General features: G+C 46.4%; 1 protein-coding gene across 1 annotated transcript in view; it reads right to left on the reverse strand.

Moving 5' to 3' along the window:
• LOC122811112 overlaps positions 1–18,719 on the reverse strand; it is a 1,431,540-nt gene that overhangs the window by 1,300,455 nt on the left and 112,366 nt on the right. The window lies entirely within an intron of this gene.

The following is an 18,719-nucleotide window of genomic DNA, read 5'->3' on the forward strand; positions in this document are numbered from 1 at the left end:
AAGCAGACAAGACAGAACGTTATGGTGAGTAAATAACTACTTTATCTGATGTTGTCTGTTCAGACTTCATCAAACCTATAGAACAGCGTCCCCAGCTACATAGATCTGGGTGGCCTCATGGAAGGACATTCCGGAGTAGTGCAGAGACAAAAGCAGCCCTATTCCTGGAAATATCATCCTGTTTGTAATGCAAAATAAAAGTGAGAGAGTTTGCCCATGAAGCAGCCACACAAATGTCTTCCAAAGAAACCCTAGACCAAAAAGTCTGAGATGTGGCTATGGATCTTCTGGAAGGAGCTCTGATTTCCTAGGTAAAAGAACATTCTTTGACAAATAAACATAAGAGATACAATCCCACAGCCATCGAGCTATGGTAGCTTTGACAACAGCTTTCCCTTTTTTGGAATCTGAGAAGGCCACAAACAGCTGGTCAGATTTTCTTCTCTCCAGATAGAAGTGCAACTGTCTATGAAAGTCTAAGAGGTGCAACATATATCCTCCCTTATTTTTAAAATGTGTGAGGAACACAGAGAGGTCAACAGATTGATTAATGACATTTACTGAAGCGACCTTAGGTAAGAAAAAAAGACAGATTACTACATAAAGTAACTCCGTCTTTATGAAAAATAAGGGAGTGAGATTTGGAAGATAAGGCTTGAAGTTCAAAAATCATTTTGGCAGAAGTAATAGCTACTAAGCAAGCTGTTTTCCAGGACAAAAATTTTAAATCTGCGTTTGCAGCGAGTTCAAAGGGAGGTAAGATCAGAGCTTGGAGAACCAACGTGAGATCTCATGAGGGGGCTGGATCTTTGATAGGGGAATGAAGAAGAAAAGTATCTCTGAGAAAAGCTTTGCAAAGACTAGAAGCAGCTAAGGATCCAGCAATTTCTCTAAAATAGTAATTAGAAATGGCTGCCAACTGAACTTACACAGTAGAAAAACAGGCCAGCTAGGAAGTCCAAAACTGTAGAAATGAGTGCCATGAGTAGGTCAGTGTGATGATGTTGGGCCCAAAACATTTTCCACTTACTTTTATAAATCTTCCCGGTAGAAGTCTAATGGGAGAAAATCAAAATCCCCTAAACTGTGGTAAAAATCTTGGAGTGTCTAGCTATCAATGGAACTGGAGAAACCATATGGTTAATTTCAAGTTGTGAAAATCCGGATGGAGTTGCCCTGAGGGTTGAGACAAAAGATCTGGAAAAAGTTCCAGCATCCATGGTGGGCAAACCAAATGAGACCACAGGAAGGTGAACCAGACTTCGCTAAGCCAAAAAGGAGCAATGAGGATCACTTTGCTCTTCAACCTGCATGTGTTCTGAAGAAATATGGGGATCAGAGGAACAGATGGGAATGCATAACGTAGACTGGGAGGGCCAAACATGGACTACAGCATCGCTTTGTCTTTGTCCCTCCACAGACACAGTCACCAAGTACCTGCTGCATTTGTTGTTGAGGGGAGAGGCGAAGAGGTTGCATTAATGTTGACCCCATTCGAGGAAAATTCTGTTTGCCACTAAATGTTTCAGAGACCATTCATGAGGCATCAATAAGGTTCTGTTGAGCCTGTCCACCCAGTATGTTGTGCTCCCCTGGAATGTGCATTACAATTAGAAAGTGGTTGGTAGAGACAGTCCACTACTGCACTCTCAATGCTTCTCGACAAAGGGAGTAAGATTTGGTTTCAACTTGTTTGCTGATGTACCACAACAAACATGTTGTCTGTCTGAATCGTAATTGTCCCTATAGGGAAAAGCGACTGAAGTACTTACAATGCTAGAAGCACTGCCCTCGTCTCTAGGATGCTGATAGGCAGGTTGATCTCCTGGGGAATCCACATGCCTTGAACTATCCGCCCCAGGTACTGACCACCCCACCCTAGCTGGAAGGCATTCATGGTCAGCATGCATGGGAGTGGGAAGAATGAATGGTCGACCTTGTTCGACTACTGGATCATGAAGCCACCACAAGAGAGAATTTCTGAACACCCAAGACAGTCTTATAGTAAGATTAAGGGGATGCTGCAGGAGGGACCATTGAACGGACGTCCACTGAAGAACTCTCGTGAGTCAACGAGCTGTCGATATTAGTGTTAATGTTACAGCCATAGAGCCAAACACCCTGAGGACATGATTTTCTGGAGGAACTGGAACAGCTAGCATTTGTCTGATATGCATCCTCTGTGAAAGGATCCTGGCTGGTGAAAGATAGGCCAGGGTTTTGCTTGTGTCCAAATGGGCTCCTATAAAATCTATCATTTGTATTGATTGCAATTGCGACCTCTGAAGATTTATAGTGGTTCCTAAGGTTTAAACCAATTTTAAGAGAAAGTTCCCCGTCTGGATCAGTAGATGCCTGGTTGGTGAGACTAGAAGCCAGTCATCCAGATAAAGAAACACATGGAATCCTGCAGTCTGAGGTGAGCTGCAACTATTGTCATGCATTTGGTGAACACCCTGGGAGCTGCGGTGAGACCAAATGAAAGCAGATGAAATTAGTAGTGACTGGTTCCCTGCCTGTAACAGAGGTACCTTCTGGAATGGCTGTTCATTTTGATATAATACCCATCTTTCAAGTCTATCAAGCACATCCAGTTGTCCTTCTGACGAAAGGGAATGATGGACTAAACCTTGACCATCCTAAACTTCATGAGTTTCACCAATTTGTTCACGTAAGTTAGGCCCAGAGTGGGCCTGAGATCCCATGATTTCTTTAGAACTGAAAAAAAAAAAAAAAATTGGGAATGAATTCCTGATCTGCAGTAGTCTGGAGGGACCTCCTGGATAACTATTTTTTGAAGCAACTTAGCCGCCTCCCTCTAATTGGGTGGTACATTGGGGAGGTGTTGTTTTGGCTTGGGTAGGTTTAAAAATGGAATGGAGTAACCTCTGAATAGAATTCCTTGCAAACATCGGTCATTTGTGATGGCTAACCAGGCTTTTAGGTGCAAAGAACAATGTCCCCCAATTGCCTCCAGAGATGGACAGTCAGAAAATGCTTCAGGGATGCTGCAAGGATTTCTCCAAAGGAAAATTCCGAGATCCCTGATTAAGTAGATCTCCTCTAACACGTCGGTGGCATCTACCACTCAAATTATACCCCCTTCTACCCCTGGGGTAAAAATCTCCCTCAGCATTTTTAGGAAGGATCCTGGAACATTTTCAACCACTTCTTACCCCCACACTGATTCCTGGAAAAGGACCTTTGCAGGGTAGAGAAGTGGATTCCAACAGCAGACAGGGTCTTTCCTTCTTTCTCGCTGCAGGAGTGTCTGTCTCGTACTGTTGGTCCAAAGAGGGAGGGAACCATCAAAGGAGGCAATGACAAATGACACCTTAAAAGGTTCCACAAAATCACACAGCCACATCCAGGCATGAAGTCAAATGGCAATGCCGGAACCAGCCACCCTAGAGGTACCCTCAAACTGCTTGAGAAACAAGTCTCATGGACACATTGGAAATGGACTGCAGAGTGGCCATGTGGGAAGAGAAGGAGTTCCATTCCTCTGCAGTCATGGTTTACAGGCCAGAGTTAGAAAGTTCCTTAAGCAAGTCCCTCTGTAGCCTTGTAAAGTGGGAAAGATAGTTCAATGCTCTAACAGCAAATGTAGAAGAAGTGTAGACCAGTTTTCTAAATCTGTCCATAGCCCTACACTCCCTGTTAGGGGGATGTACACTAGAGCTTTCCTGGACAAGCTCTTTCTTGGTGGCCAAAGAAATCAGCATGGCATCTACTGGAATGCCCGTCATCCAGTGGGGCTGGCTCTGCAGTGTCTGGTTCCTTCCATACCTTTGTAGACAAGTCCACTAGAGAGTCTGCAGGGTGGACACCCAGGATGTAGATGGGCTGGGTCCCAAAAGCCTCCAGGAACCCTGACTCATCTGGGGTGGGGTTTCGGGCTGAACAAGCTACCTGTCTGACAAAGGATTTTCAAAATGTCTCCAAAGGAGATATCCGGTGGAGATCTAGGGGAACCCTCCACTTCAAAGTCGGTGTCTGCTGTGAGAGATTCCTCTGGGGAATCCAGGCATTTCATTTTGCACCTTTTCTTCTGAGAATTCTCCTCTGTGGGGTGTGGTGGGGAGGTGTCGGAAAAAATCTGGGCTTCCACAAGTGGAAGAGTGTGGAGGCCTTGTGGCTCCCGCTGGTAGACATGAGGTCTCCAACGCACAGCTCAGGAGTGGAAGGGATAGATACTATACGTGGAAGCCATGCATCTCTTAGGAGTGGACAGGATCCTCTCCACCACCTCGAAGGCTGAAGGACTCCCAGAGTCCCAAGGAAGCCTCCCATACCCCAAAGGGTCAGGAACAGACCTTCCCCGGTCACCAGCAGCCCTCCGCTTCAAGGGGGGAGTCATCGCCAAGTTGCCAAATGCCAAGGCAATAAGTGGAAGCAACAGCTCTGACAACTTCTGAGTCGAGTCAACCCCAGGCCTCAACAATGAGGCTTAGAAGAAAGTGGTTGGACTCTAAGTTGAAATGACTATAGGACCCGATGAACTGATAGTTCCAAAGTGGCAGGCCGGGTTGGAGAAGGAGATACTATTTTGCAAGGGGAAGGAGCTGGAATGACCCCCCCCCCATCTGAATCTGTGTACGAAGAAATTTCCTTATTAATCTGTCCACCTCATTCTCTGACAGGTTCTGAGAGGACCTGATGGAACAGGAAACAAGAGGAAGGCCTGGAGTGAGGTCGGGAAAGACATCCCAAGGGGACATACTCTGCACCAAAGTTTCCAGCCCCAACAATACGACTTAGGCATGGGAGTGGAGGGGTTGGTGCAGAGATCAGCACCGAAGGGCTGTGCTCCAAGGTTCTCAGGACTTTTTGGGAGGCTCAGACTTGGACTAAAGTGAAGGGGTCTGGGGAATGTTTCTTAGAGTCCCTGGCCTCCTTGGATTTCTTGGCAGGGGTTTGAGCCCCTGAGACAGAAAGGACAGCTGAATAAGGAGGTGGAATAACCTCTTTGAGGACCAGCTTACTCGTTCTACTAGCAATAGCTAGAGCATGCCACTTCAAGGTGTGCAGGCCTCAGACAATAAATGTACTCAGTGTGGGCATCAGATACAGGGATATTGTGCCAGCAGGCAGAGCATTTTTTTTAAACTAACAGGTTTGTCGGCCTTCTCTGACATAGTAAAAGGAAGGGAAGACGAAAGAAAGAAGGGCAGGATGAAAAAAACACAGCAGATAAGAATAGAATAAAAATAAAGAGATTTTTTTTTAAACTAATATAGAAAGACTCGAAGGGTAGGCATGCTATACTTATGCACTGCAAATGAGATCTGAGGCATCTGGGAGGAGCGAGGGAGTATGGGTAGGGTGGGAGGAGTGAGGGAGTATAGGTAGGGTGAGAGGAGCTCTAGTTTAGAATCTTTTGCTTACTAACGTCAGAGTCCATTCTGAGGTCAAAACCGAAACCCATAGGTTTGATGAAGACTGAACAGACAACATCAGATCACATGTTAATGACAATGCACATCTTTTGAAAAACTGTAAATGCTCCAGTCTCAAATATATATGTGTGGAAAACACTTCTGCCCTTATACTTTTGTTTTTACACTATTCTCTATACTGCAGCCAACCATGCTGTCGCTAGAGGAGCCCAGGCTGTGAATGAAAATGCCATTTAATATCAGTTCACTTATCTGGCAAATAAATATTTTCAGAATTTATCACAGTATAGTGAATATGCAAAACATTCTACAGCACAACATTTTAAACTAATGAGAAATAACTTTATTTACAAACAACATATGCACAGCTTATCGTAAACGGAAGTGAAACTTGTCTAGCTTACCATAGACACTAGATCTTCAAAAGCAGCTCAGCAGGTGATATATCACACCATGTACCATCTGAAAATACAGTAGTGTAAATCAACTTACCAAAACCATTTACCACTTCAGCAGCCTAAGTTATGGGGTATATCCTGCACAGGGTGACCCACACTAACAGCCTGCAGTTCTGACCTCTGCAACTTAGATTATCTTCTTGCAGAGGTCAGAGCAACAGGTAAAAGTACATGCGCACTCATCAAAACGAAGTGCTGCTAGTTTATACCAGGTAATGAACAAGCCATTCATAGTCTTTTAGAAATTATACAAAAAGTTGCCGAGTTGTCCCATGCTAAAGAAGCTGACAGGTCTCAACGGACATGACAGACGAGCCTGTTTTTTGGACGTATTTTGAAATATTCATGCTTAGTGCTATCTTAGTGATTTTATATGTATTACTTATGTGCAAAATGTTGATTATGAACGTTTTTGAATCCAGGAAAAGTATTAAATTGCAAAACATGAATATCTGAAATAAAATGTAATGGTGCCATTGACCACAGTTAAAGAAAACCATGACAAATTCAAAGCTAGGAAAATATACTAAAAGTTTTTGGCAGTTAAATGGATGATAATGCATTCAAAGTAAACTGAAACTGAGAAATATTCCAAATGTCTTTTTAATCCATCTAAGCAAAGAAGTATTATTTGTTCACAAGACTATTTTTGATAAACATCTGTATAAGCATTGCACATGTCAAGGACAGAAGGAAATTGCATTTGAAAAAGTATTTACTCATTTTAAAATTTGCTATTAATGTCCAGTCATTAAAAAAATATATGACCCGAGTGATACTTCACAGCATCAAATGGGGGAATGAAAAGGAAACATGTTCAAGTGTTTTTGTACAACATTTTTTCTACTTAAGTGGAATTCACCTTCTTTCAAGATGGATCCAGGCAGCTTAAGTCTGTTTTTCTACTATGTTGGCATTTTTTAGTTCCATGTTCGGTACTGAGCCGGCCATTTTCGAAGCTTGCATCAGCTTCAAACTCTCGAGCTAAACTCTTACCCACAACCCCCCTCTCCGTTACCTCAGATTGAGTTTGCAAGTCAAAGAAGGTACAGGCTACCTCTGGTCAAATAACCTAAGAGAACCGGATGGTGAGATCCACAAGAAACCACAGGAGGGGGAAGAAGGGAGAGTCGTAATGACTGAACGAGGAACAACAATACAGATGGAACGTTATGGTAAGACATAACTTCTTTATCTGATATGGTTAATCCTCGTTCATTCCTTACACATGGGACAGAGTCCCCAGCTACCTCTGTTCCTGGGAGGCTCTCATGGAAGGACATTCCTGAGCACCATAGAACCGAAAGATGCTCTTTCCCTGGAGGCCAAATCCAATTTGTAATGACTGATGAAGGTATGAGGCGTAGCCCAAGTTGCAGCTGCACAGATGTCATGTAAAGAAGCTCTGGCATGGAAGGCAGCAGAAGTTGCCACTGACCTTGTTGAATGAGCTTTCATGGCAGTAGGCAACGAGATATGTTGTGTATAAATGAAGGTCACACAGTCCTTCAACCATCTAGCTAATGTGACCTTAGCAACAGCAGATCCTAATCTAGGTCCAGAAAAGGCCAAAAATAACTGGTCAGATTTACGAAAGGACCTAGTCCTGCTTAGGTAAAAAACGGATTTGCCTCTGGATATCTAGGGTATGTAGGCAATACTCTCCTCTGTTTGAATGACTGGGAAAGAAAACTGGCAATTCAATGGTTTGATTAATGGACATTTTAGAGATCACTTTTGGCAGAAAAGCTGGATTAGTTCTCAGAGACACTCTATCACTATGAAATATCAAGTATGGACTCTTGATACATAAAGCTTGAAGCTCAGAAATACATCTGGCAGACGTAATGGTGACCAAAAACAAGGTTTTCCATGACAAATGCTTGAGGTCGCAAGAAGAGGTTGGTTCGAAAGGTGGCATTGTCAGAGCTTGTAGAACTAATGATAAATCCCATGGTTGAATAGGTTCTCTAAAGGGTGGCTTCAGATGATTTGCACCTTTTATGAAGGTCTTGCACAATTTGTGGGACATAAGAGAGGAATCTTGGACACCCTCATGAAAATTAGAAATTGCAGCCAAATGAACTCTAATAGTACAGGCCAAAAGACCCAATTGGAAAAGGTCAGCCAGATAGTCTAGTATTATCGACACTGGTGCTGAGAAGGGATCTACTTGTTTATCTTTCAGCCAACAGGTAAATCTTTTCCACTTGCTCAGATAAATAATTCTAGTGGAAGACTTACAAGATGCAATGAGAATATCACGTACTGGTAAAGAAAGATCATTCTGCCTGGCAATCAAGGGAATTGGAGTAACCAAGCAGTGAGCTTCAGGCTGTTCAAGTTGGAATGAATCAGGTTCTGTGGATGTGAGATCAACTCCGGGGTTGGATGGAGATGGTTGATCTGGTAGGTGAGGCCAAAGGAAGGGGAACCAAATCTGTCGAGGCCAATATTATGCTATGAGGATCACCTTGCTCTTCAACCGACAGGCTTTCTTCAGAAAATGGGGAATGAAGGGAAAGGATGGGAATGCGTAAAGAAGACCCGAGGGACAATCATGGACTTCAGCATCCCTGTATGACTATCCCAGAGCGGGAATCAGGGCGAAGTAATTGCTGCATTTGAAGTTGGTCGGGGATGCAAAGAGGTTGCAGCAAGGATGGCCCCAGCGGTAGAAGATCTCCGCCACTATCAAGGGATTCAGGGACCACTTGTGAGGTTGAAGAATGCACCTGCTGAGTCTGTCTGCTATCACGCTGGAACTCCCGGGAATGTGCATTGCTAGAAGAAAACGGTTGGTAGCCGTCGCCCATTGCCATATCCTCATGGCCTCTCGACAAAGGGGGTAAGATTTGGCTCCACCTTGCTTGTTGATGTACCAGACCACTACCATGTTGTCTAACTGAATTGCAATTGGCCCAGACGGCAGCAGGGGATGGAATGCTTGCAACGCCAGAAGCACCGCCCTCAGCTCTAGAACATTTATATGCAGATGGGCCTCCAGTCCGGACCAAGTGCCTTGGACTGTCTGACCCTGACATAGCCCCCCCACCCCATCAGGGAGGCGTCCATGGTCACTGTGGCCTTAGGTTGCTGGGGGGAGAAGGGGTGAGACCATTGTCACAGATTGTGTGTCATCCACCAATTTAAATCCTGTTTGCACCTGTGGGTTACTCGAATAGTGGTTGAAAGAGGATGCTGAAAGGGATACCATTGGGTGAGCAGTAGCCATTATGGATGCCTCATGTGAAACCTGGCCAGGGGGCCAATGGTGATGGAGGCTGCCATGGAACCCAACTGCTGCAGAACCGAGTGAGCCATGGATTTCTCCCTTGAAAGGATTGGAATCAGTTGTTGCTTTATCCTTAAAATTCTGTGCTCTGGAATAGCAGCTCTGCAGTTCTGTGTGTCCAAGATAAACCCTATGAATTCTGTCGACAGAGATGGGGTGAGACTGGATTTTTGCCAGTTTATGGTTATGCCTAGCCTTTGTGCAGCGAGAGAGTATGCCAGGGCTTCTTCCAGTAGATGTCTGGTGGGGGCGGAAATGAGCCAGTCGTCTAGGTATGGAAACACCTGGAATCGTTGAAGTCGCAAGTGAGCTGTGACAACTGCCATGCACTTTGTGAACACTCTGGGGGCTGTAGAGAGTCCGAAGGGCAGTACACTGAACTATTAGTGACTGGCTCCCGCACGGAAGCGCAGAAATCTTCTTGATGGCCTGTCCACTTTTATGTGGTAGTACGCATCTTGAAGATCTAGTGAGCACATCCAATCGTCTTTTTCCAAAAGCGGGAGGATAGACTGTATTGTGACCATCTGGAATTTTTGTACTCTCACAAACTAGTTCAATAAACTGAGATCCAAAATTGGTCTCCAGTCCCCGGTTTTCTTTGGCACCAAAAATAGTCACGTAGAGTCCAGATCCTATCTGGTCTGGAGGGACTATTTGGACGACTCTCTTTCTTAGCAGCTTTTCTATCTCTAGTGCTACTTCTTCCCTTTGACTGGGTGGAAGATCGGGAAGGTTTTTTGACGGTGCAGGACAAAGACCGAAGGGGATATGATAACCTCTGGTTATAATCCTTTGTACTCAAGAATCGGTGGTGATGGTTAGCCAGGCAGAAGGGTACAAGGAGAAATGTCCTCCAACCACCTCCATAGGAAAGGAGTTGGGCCGCTCTTCAGGAGCGCTGGTAGGACTAGCCAGGGAAAGAATCCCTGGAACCCTGGTTACGCGGACCCCCTCTGCCCTGAAAGGAGTGTCTTCCCTGTGAATTTCCCCCTCTGCCTCTAGGGGAGAACTCGGCCTGTGTGTCATGGAAAGGACCCTGAGATTTCTTGAACCATATCTTCCTACTCTTTTGGTTTCGGGAGAAAGCACATTGAGGTGAAGAATAATGGGCACCTACAGCAGAAAGGGTCTTACCGTCCTGTTCACATCTGGCCAGTGTGCTTTTAACTTTGGGTCCAAACAACGAGGAGGCCTCAATGGGAGTGTTAAGAAAGGATGCCTTAAAGGGTTCTGCGAAATTGCACAAGCACATCCAGGTGTGTCGTCTCAAGACCGTAGCTGAACCCGCTGCTCTAGCTGCTCCTTCTGATGCGTGAGATATCAGTCGCATAGAGGAGTTAGATATTGACTGAATGGTGGCCAGCTGAGAGGCCACTTTGTCACAGACCTCATCAGACACGGCATCAGCCAAGGTTTCAGAAAGCTCAGAAATTAGATCCCTTTGAAGCCTGGTAAAGGGTTACATATAAATCAGGGACCTGACAGTAAAGGTCGCTGATGCAAAGATGTGCTTCCCTATCTTGTCCAGGGCCCAGGACTCTTTCTTAGGCGGATGGACAGTCTGGCTTTCTTCTTCTGCCAGATCCTTTTTTGTTGCAACCGCCACCACCAAAGCATCCACAGGAAGACCTTTTGACCAATGGGGATCCGTAGCAGGAGCGGACAAAATCTTATCTGGCCTCTGGGGTATAGCTTTGACGGTGTCAGGAGCCTTCCAAGCATGCTGCACGATAAGCCGGACAAGTTCATCTGCAGGTGGAGAAACCCAGGAGGTAGGGGGCCGGGCACGAAAGGCCTGCAGGAACACAGATTCCTCAGAGGTCGGATTATAGGACTGCCAGTCACCTCTCTGTTTCAGGATTTCGAGGATAACACCAAATGATACCTCAGAGGGTGACTGAGGGGATCCTTCCACCTCATTAAAATCTGTGTCTTTAGTGAGGGACTCCTCTGTGGAGTCCATGTGCTAACTCTTACACAAACTTTTCCGGTGGACTTCCTCAGCGGGAGAAGCTGGGGAAGACAGCGGAAAAGGTTCATAGTGGGTTTCCTGTGGGAATATGTCCTGAGGCCCTTGCACTCGGTGTCCGCTTGGTGCGACTTGTGAAACTAGTGTACCAGAGGAGGGCAGAGGGATAGACAGTCCAGTATCACCAGCAGCAGCGAAAGCCTTCTCCATCAGTTGGAAGGCTGGTCCACCTGAAGAGGAGTGAATGTCTAGGACAGGGGTACCCCTCCCCTAAGTAAGTCCCTGGATGGCTGTGGAGCAGCAAACTATGCATGTCACAATTGGCATCCTGGGTCGTAGCAAAACGTTCCTGCCAAGAAGGCAACTGTTGTTCCTTAGTGAGATCCATAAAGGGAACCACAGAAGGGGAAGACTATGCTATATCCATGGACTTCAAAGGCAATGAAGGAGGAGAATAAGAAGGGGTCAGGAAGGATAGTTCCTGGGGGGTGGGATACCTCTGGCCAAGAGCACCTGATCCACAAGATGCAACACATGGTGTTCGGAAATGCTTCTAGTGGACCTCACAGAGACTGTGTGAGAAACAGGCCTGTCCACAGAAGAGGCAAAGTCGGTGCCCATCTCACCAGTCTGCACCGAGAACAACAGTGCCAAGAGAGACTGGACTACGGGTGTCTGCACCAAAGAAGTCATCGGTGCCGAGGTCATGGTCTGCACCGACACAGGGATCGGTGCCGAAGTGGTTATCGGTACCGAAGATGGAACTGACAAAACTGGAGTCAACAATAAAGGCATCATTTCCGAGTAAGATGTCGGATCCGAAGTGGTCAAGGTCTGCGCTGACTGAACGGTCAGTGCCGATACAGTGGTAATAGTCTGAACCAATGAGCCCCTCGGTGCCGATATAGTGAAGGCTGCAGGAGAAGATGGAACCAAGATCAATAATGGAGCCAAAGGCCTCGGTGCCAAAGGTCTAAGCACCGAAAGCACTGGGGCTGACTGAGTGAGCTCTGGAGCCAAAACTTTAGCCTTTTTAGGTTTTGGTTGGCGGGAGTCCCCAGTCGGGGACGAAGGCAAAGATTTAGCCTTGGTAGGAACATCCAAGATTTTCTTATGGGCTCTAGGAGGGGTTGAGGCCTCCGACCCAGAAATAGCCTATGAAAAGGGAGATTTAAGAAGTCCATTCAGTAAAAGCTTGTTTTTCCTTTCCAACAAGGTTCTATTTGAAAAGTTCTCACAAATAGTACAGGGCGGGTCAGACAAGTGGGACGTCCCCAAACAATAAACGTACAAAAAGTGTGCATCAGAAGTAGGTAGTTTGTGTCCACAATCAGAACACCATTTAAACCCCGGACTACCTTTATCTGCCATAATAGCTAAATTAGAAAGCAGAAAAGGGTACCAGCAATGCTAGAAAAGAATACCCAAAGGTATGAGAAAAAGGGAAGGATTACCAACGATGGTAAGGGGAGAATACCTCGCGGTAAAAATGTAGAGAAGAGAGAAGAAAAACCTGAAGAAAGTTTGATCGCCACATGCGATAGGGTAAGAGACAACGAAATACAAACTTTTCTGACAGAAAAGTAATATAAATGGCTATTAAACAACAAATAACTGTACTTAGATCAAGAGAAGTAGCTTGACGTGACCGAATGGCAACGCGGCAAACGAAATCTGAGGTAACAGGGAGAGGGGGATTGTGGGTAAGAGTTTAGCTCGAGAGTTTGAAGCTGACGCGAGCTTGGAAAATGGCTGGCTCAATTCCAAAGTAGGAACCAAAACCCATGAGTAAGGAATGAATGAGGATTAACAATATCAGATTATACGTTATAAAAATATACATGAAAGCAATAAAACCTATATCAACACTTGGATAAAAAAGACATTCTAAAGTGCTTTGATGTATTGTGAAGCTGATCAAACAGGCATATCTGAATAGAGTGATAACAGTAGTACATGTACCGACAACAAAAGTCAACAGGTGTTTGGAGAAAAATGGGGTTTAAAGCCTACAATGAAGTAGTATGAATATCTGTTGATGACTAAAGGAGGTTTGACTATGTTTGCTACATTATAAATATTAAATAGTATTAATACAGTTACATTACAACTGTTGACAAAAATGGTGAAACAGTGATGCCATATGAATGTACAGATATGTGTGTGTGTGTGTGTGTGTGTGTGTGTGTGTGTGTGTGTGTGTGTGTGTGTGTGTGTGTGTGTTTCCCCCCCTTGTAGGGGATTTTTGCCAGAGACTGCTGGCCATCAAGTTCAAACACCACCCAGTTCATTCCTCAATTCTAGGGACTCCTCGCAGGTCTCCTTCAGAGAAGTCGTCTCAATCTCCTTCCCTATCCTCCAAATCCTCCAGGACCTTATCGAATGTGGACATCGACAGGGTGGTGCAGAGACTTCTTCAGTCACTGGTACTTGCAAAATTGTTTTCAGCTCCGTAGCCGGTCCCTCAACCTACATCGATACTTCCTCTTCCGAGCGCATCTCAGCTTTCAGAGCCAGAGTGCTCGGCTCCATGTGATGTCCCTAGGTTGGGTCCGACAGCCCCTCCTGGCTTATCGGTTCCGACATCAGCTCCGACCCCGTCGGCACCGTCCACGGGGTTCAGGATTCATTGGTCGGACCTGAGGGAGAGGCTTCGGGACATCTGTCGGCTCAGCTCCTAGCCTCCCTCTCGGTGCTTTGGCACGGGGAAGCCTGACTCCTGTCTCGGCTTCGGAGGCTGGTCGATCTTCGGACCCGGGAGGACCAGCTTTTGAGGCCATGAGGTGCAAGCTGGCCAGGTCGTCAGCGGCATCATACGATTCGGCCACTCTGTCCCCTACAGCACCGGTGCATGTCTCTGATCGCCCTCTTATTTCTTGACAGTGGAGCCCCAAGGCCTCAGGGTACCCCCACGAGTGGTCTCCATATTTCTGAGGGCACCTCAGAGTTTTTGCCTGAGGAGCCACCCAGAAAGAGAATGTGCAAGAGGAAGCACATAGATTCCCAAGATGAGTCTCTCACGTCAGACACCAACCTCGAGGAATCGGAGGGGTCCCCTAAGTCATCCTCTGAGGATGTTTCTTTCACTGACATCCTAGTGATTTTGAATCAAAGAGGTGACTCGCCATCCAAAGCCCCCTCCGAAGAGGAGTCGGTGTTCCTGAAGGCCTTTGGTGCTCAGCCCTCCGCCTCCTGGGTGTCTCCACCATTCAACGAGCTTCTGGATCTGGTTTGTCGAAGGGTGTGGGAAACCCATGACTCTGTGGAACCAGTCCCCAGGAGACTCAATAAATTTTTTCTGCCCCTCCTGATAAGGAATTTCTATCCAAGGGAGTCCCTGTGGATGCCATGGTGGTGGCAGCGGCCACCCAAAAGAAATTAGCTGAGACTTCTTCCACCGTCCATCGCCCTAACAAGGAGTCTAGGACTATGGACCGGTACGGGAACAGTACGTTTTCTTCAGTGGCCTTTACTTTGCGGTCACTGAATTACTTATCACACTTTACACGGCTCCAGAGAGATCTCCTAAATGAGCTTGGAGATACTCTAACGGGTAATGTTTCTGAGGCGGTGGCTCAGAAGGTCAATGCTCAGATGTCTACCCTCAATTCTATTGCGAACTCCTCAATGAGGCTGATCTCCCACACAGCTGAGGGAGCGAGTAGGGCAGCAAGTTCAGGAGTCACTCTTAGGAGACATGCCTGGATGCGCCTTTGTTATTTCGTGGAGGCCTTCAAGTCTACATTCTCAGACGCCCCGTTTGATGGTTCCTCTTTGTTCGGAACCAAGGTGAAAGACACTCTCACTAGGTGCGAGCAAGGGGGAAAAATTCTGTCTGCTGTAGGAGTCCGTTTTTCCTTTCCCTCTAGGTCTTATCCCAAGGCCCAGAGGGGTGGAAAGATGTGGTTCAAGAAATCACAGAGGTTTTTCCTGGTGCACAAGGTGAACCCCCCCACCCTCCAGAGGCAGGGGAAGGGGTGGTTATTCAGGTAGATGCTGCCCTACGGGCAGAGGAGGCCCTCGCAACTCGGGAGACCGCAATTCCTTTTGTGGTTCTCCCTACCGCCACTCCTGATGGGAGGCCCGACTGTGCGTTTCCAGAGCCAGTCGGGGGTCAAATCTCATTATACCCGGAGGCCTGGCAAGATATCACCCAGGACCAATGGGTTTTATGAATAATTTCCAGAGAATATATCATTCCCTTCTCGTCAAATCCCCCTCCAATCAAGAAAATCCTGGATATTCCACCCAGTCAAAGGGATTCCGCAGCTTCAGAAGTTTCAAAGCTGCTAGAAAAAGGAGACATCCAACATGTCCCCTCAGACCCAATCAGATTAGGGACTTGCTCCAGATTCTTTTTGGTGCCGAAAAGGACAGGGGACCTGACACTCATTTTGGATCTCAGCCGACTGAACACCCATGTGCAAAAGTCCAAGTTCCGAATGGTCACGTTGCAGTCTATTCTTCCATTGTTGGGAAAAGAAGTGTGGATGTGCTCCATCGACCTCAAGGATGCTTACTACCACATAAAGATGGACAGGGCATCCAGAAGTCACCTATGCTTCTGGCTGGGAGCCAGTCACTTTCACTTTCGAGCCCTGCCCTTTGGTCTCACCACAGCCACCAGGGTGTTTACCAAATGCATGGCAGTGGTGACTGCTCACTTTCGAAGTCAGGGATTCCAAGTGTTTCCATACCTGGACGACTGGCTCTTTACTGCCACCGCCAGGCATCTGCTACTTCAGACCAGAGACGCTACTATCAACCTATGTCAACAGTTGGGCATCACCTTGAACTGGGAAAAATTTGCCTTGTTGCCCTCGCAGCGTGTCACTTTTATAGGCGCTGAATTAGACACCGTCCTCATGCAGGCATTTCTACCATAGGAAAGAATCAGAGTCCTACAACAACAGGCTTATGCCTTGCTCCCTCTGAGAAGAGTGAAGGCAAGATTGGTCCTCCAATTGTTGGGGACGATGGCTGCTACGATTATGTTAGCCCCCTGGCAAGTTACATATGAAGCTCCTTCAATGGCTACTCTTCGCCCAGTGGTCTCTTCAAAGTCTTCCACTTTCTCATCCTATTCTACTCACAGACAGGTGCAAACAGGATCTCAGTTAGTGGCTTCTCAAAGACAACCTCAATGCGGGAAAGCCCATCGTTCCTTCGACTCCGGTTGCCACGTTGACCACGGATGCCTCTCAGATGGGGTGGGGGGGCATTATCTAGGCAGGACAGTCCAAGGCACGTGGGCAAGAGCACGAGATGCATCTGCATATCAATGTCCTGGAGAGGAGAGCAGTGCTACTAGTGTTGCAAACATTTCAGAGCTTTCTTCCTCTCAGGACTATTGCGATCCACTCAGGCAATATGTCGGTGGTATGGTATCTGAACAAACAGGGAGGAACCAAGTCATATCCTATTTGCAGAGAGGCCATGCGAGTGTGGTAGTGGGCAGTGTCTTCCCAACGTTTTCAGGTAGCAACGCACATTCCGGGGAAGTCCAATATGATCGCAGACAGGCTAAGCAGAGCTATTCTGATGCCTCACGAGTGATCCCTGAACTGTCAAATTGCGGAGCAGATTTTCCGCAGGTGGGGTCAGCCTTGCTGCGACCTTTTTGCCAGCCCCCTCAATGCCAAATGCAGCATTTACTTCACCCTTATTCCCTCTCAGGGGGAGTCTCCCAGGGACGCTCTAGTCCACGATTGGCCCTCCGGTCTACTATATGCCTTCCCTCCGGTTCCCTTGCTGTCAAAGTTTATTCAGAAAGCGCAATCCTTGGGAAGCAAAATGATTCTGATTGCTCCACACTGGCCTCATCAAATTTGGTTCCCCTTTCTCCATCCCTATCTCATGGACGCTCCTTGGATTCTGGATCCACAACCAGACTTACCGACTCACATGTCAGGGCAGCTTTATCCCTCTCTTCGGACCCTCCGGTTGACAGCTTGGCTACTTCACTTCCATCATTAGTTAGGCTTCACCAATTTTTGCCGGAGGTGGTTCATATTCTATCTTCCTCTCATAAGCCTTCGACCAGGAAGATTTATTACAGCAAATGGAAGAGGTTTTCCATCTGGGCACATGCCAAACAGATTGACCCTTTAAACAGCTCTAATCTTGTCAGTACTGGAGTTCCTTTCTATGCTTTTCAACCAGGGTTCAGCTGCCGCAACCATTAAAGTCCAGTTGGCAGCGATTTCTACCTTTCACGTCGCAGACGAACCTAGCCTAATGGCACATAGACTCTGTAAGGCTTTCCTGAAGGGCACTTTGTTGCTTTATCCTCCTGTCTCTGAACCTGTTATGCCTTGGGACTTAAACTTTGCTCTACAGGGTCTTACCTCACCCCCCTTTGAGCCTGCAGCCACTTGTGATTTAAAATTCTTAACTTGGAAGACTGTCTTTTTGGTAGCCATCACGTCAGCCAGACACGTTTCGGAGCTTCAAGCTTTATCACTCAAATCACCTTCTTTTATTTTTCATAAGGACAGTGTTTCTCTCAGACCGAATCCTTCCTTTCTTCCCAAAGTAGCGTCAGTTAGTAACCTTAAGCCATCCATTGAATTGCCAGTGTTTTTTCCTCAGTACTCAAACAAGGCAGAATTCAAATTTTATCAGCTGATGTGCACAGAATTACGATATTATTTTTCCCACAACGAAGGACCTCAGAAAATCTGATCAGTTATTTGTTTCATTTTCAGAAAACAGATTTGGGTCTCCTGTTTCCAAAGTCACGTTGTCCAGGTGGCTCTCCAGTTGTATTTCTTTCATTTATACTTCAGGGGGAAGAGATTTACTGTTCCGAGTGAAGGCTCACTCTACCCGGTCTGTTTCTACATCTACAGCTTTTCAGGCCAGATTGTCTATGGATGATATTTATGTTGCAGCTACTTGGGCATCTCCTCACACCTTTGTTACTCATTAAAAGTTAGATGTGGTATCTAGAGGCAGGTCTTCCTTTGATTCCACAGTGCTCAGGAGTATTTTCCACTGAGGCTCCCAGGATTTAGGTGCTGGGGACGCTGTCCCACGGGTAAGAATGTAGGCGAGATTGGACTACATAACATCAAGAAGTTATGTACTCACCATAACGTTCAATGTATGTAGTCCATCTCGCCTCACATTCTTACTTACCCCCCACCTTCCCCCGTCCGGGGAGATCTGAAGGTTAGGCCTGGTTTCGGAGCTCCCTTCATCTTGATTTGTTCTTCCTTCCTTAGGTGTTGTTATGCATGGAGAACGAGTGCTGGTGCTCGCAGCAAACTAGATCTGGGGATAGAGAGCAGTGCAACATGGGACACCATCTTAGCCCAGCCAATAGAAAGACTTTGAGCTAAAGTATGGTCGAGTCGGAGCAGACATTCGGCTCCGAACCCATGGGTAAGAATGTGAAGCGAGATGGACTACATACATCGAACGTTATGGTGAGTACATAACTTCTTGTTCTGAGATATGAACAGAACTAAAAAGCACCTAGTTATTATCTTTGGCTTGGGTGGCCATCTTGGCCTAAAACCAAAAAGATGTGGAGTGCACCAACAACTAAAACCCAATGGAAAATATAGTGCACTGTGTGAGGACAAAAATCA

This window comes from Protopterus annectens, chromosome 9.part0 (genome assembly GCF_019279795.1).
Source record: "Protopterus annectens isolate FY-2018-M chromosome 9.part0, PAN1.0, whole genome shotgun sequence".
Lineage (NCBI taxonomy): Eukaryota > Metazoa > Chordata > Ceratodontiformes > Protopteridae > Protopterus > Protopterus annectens.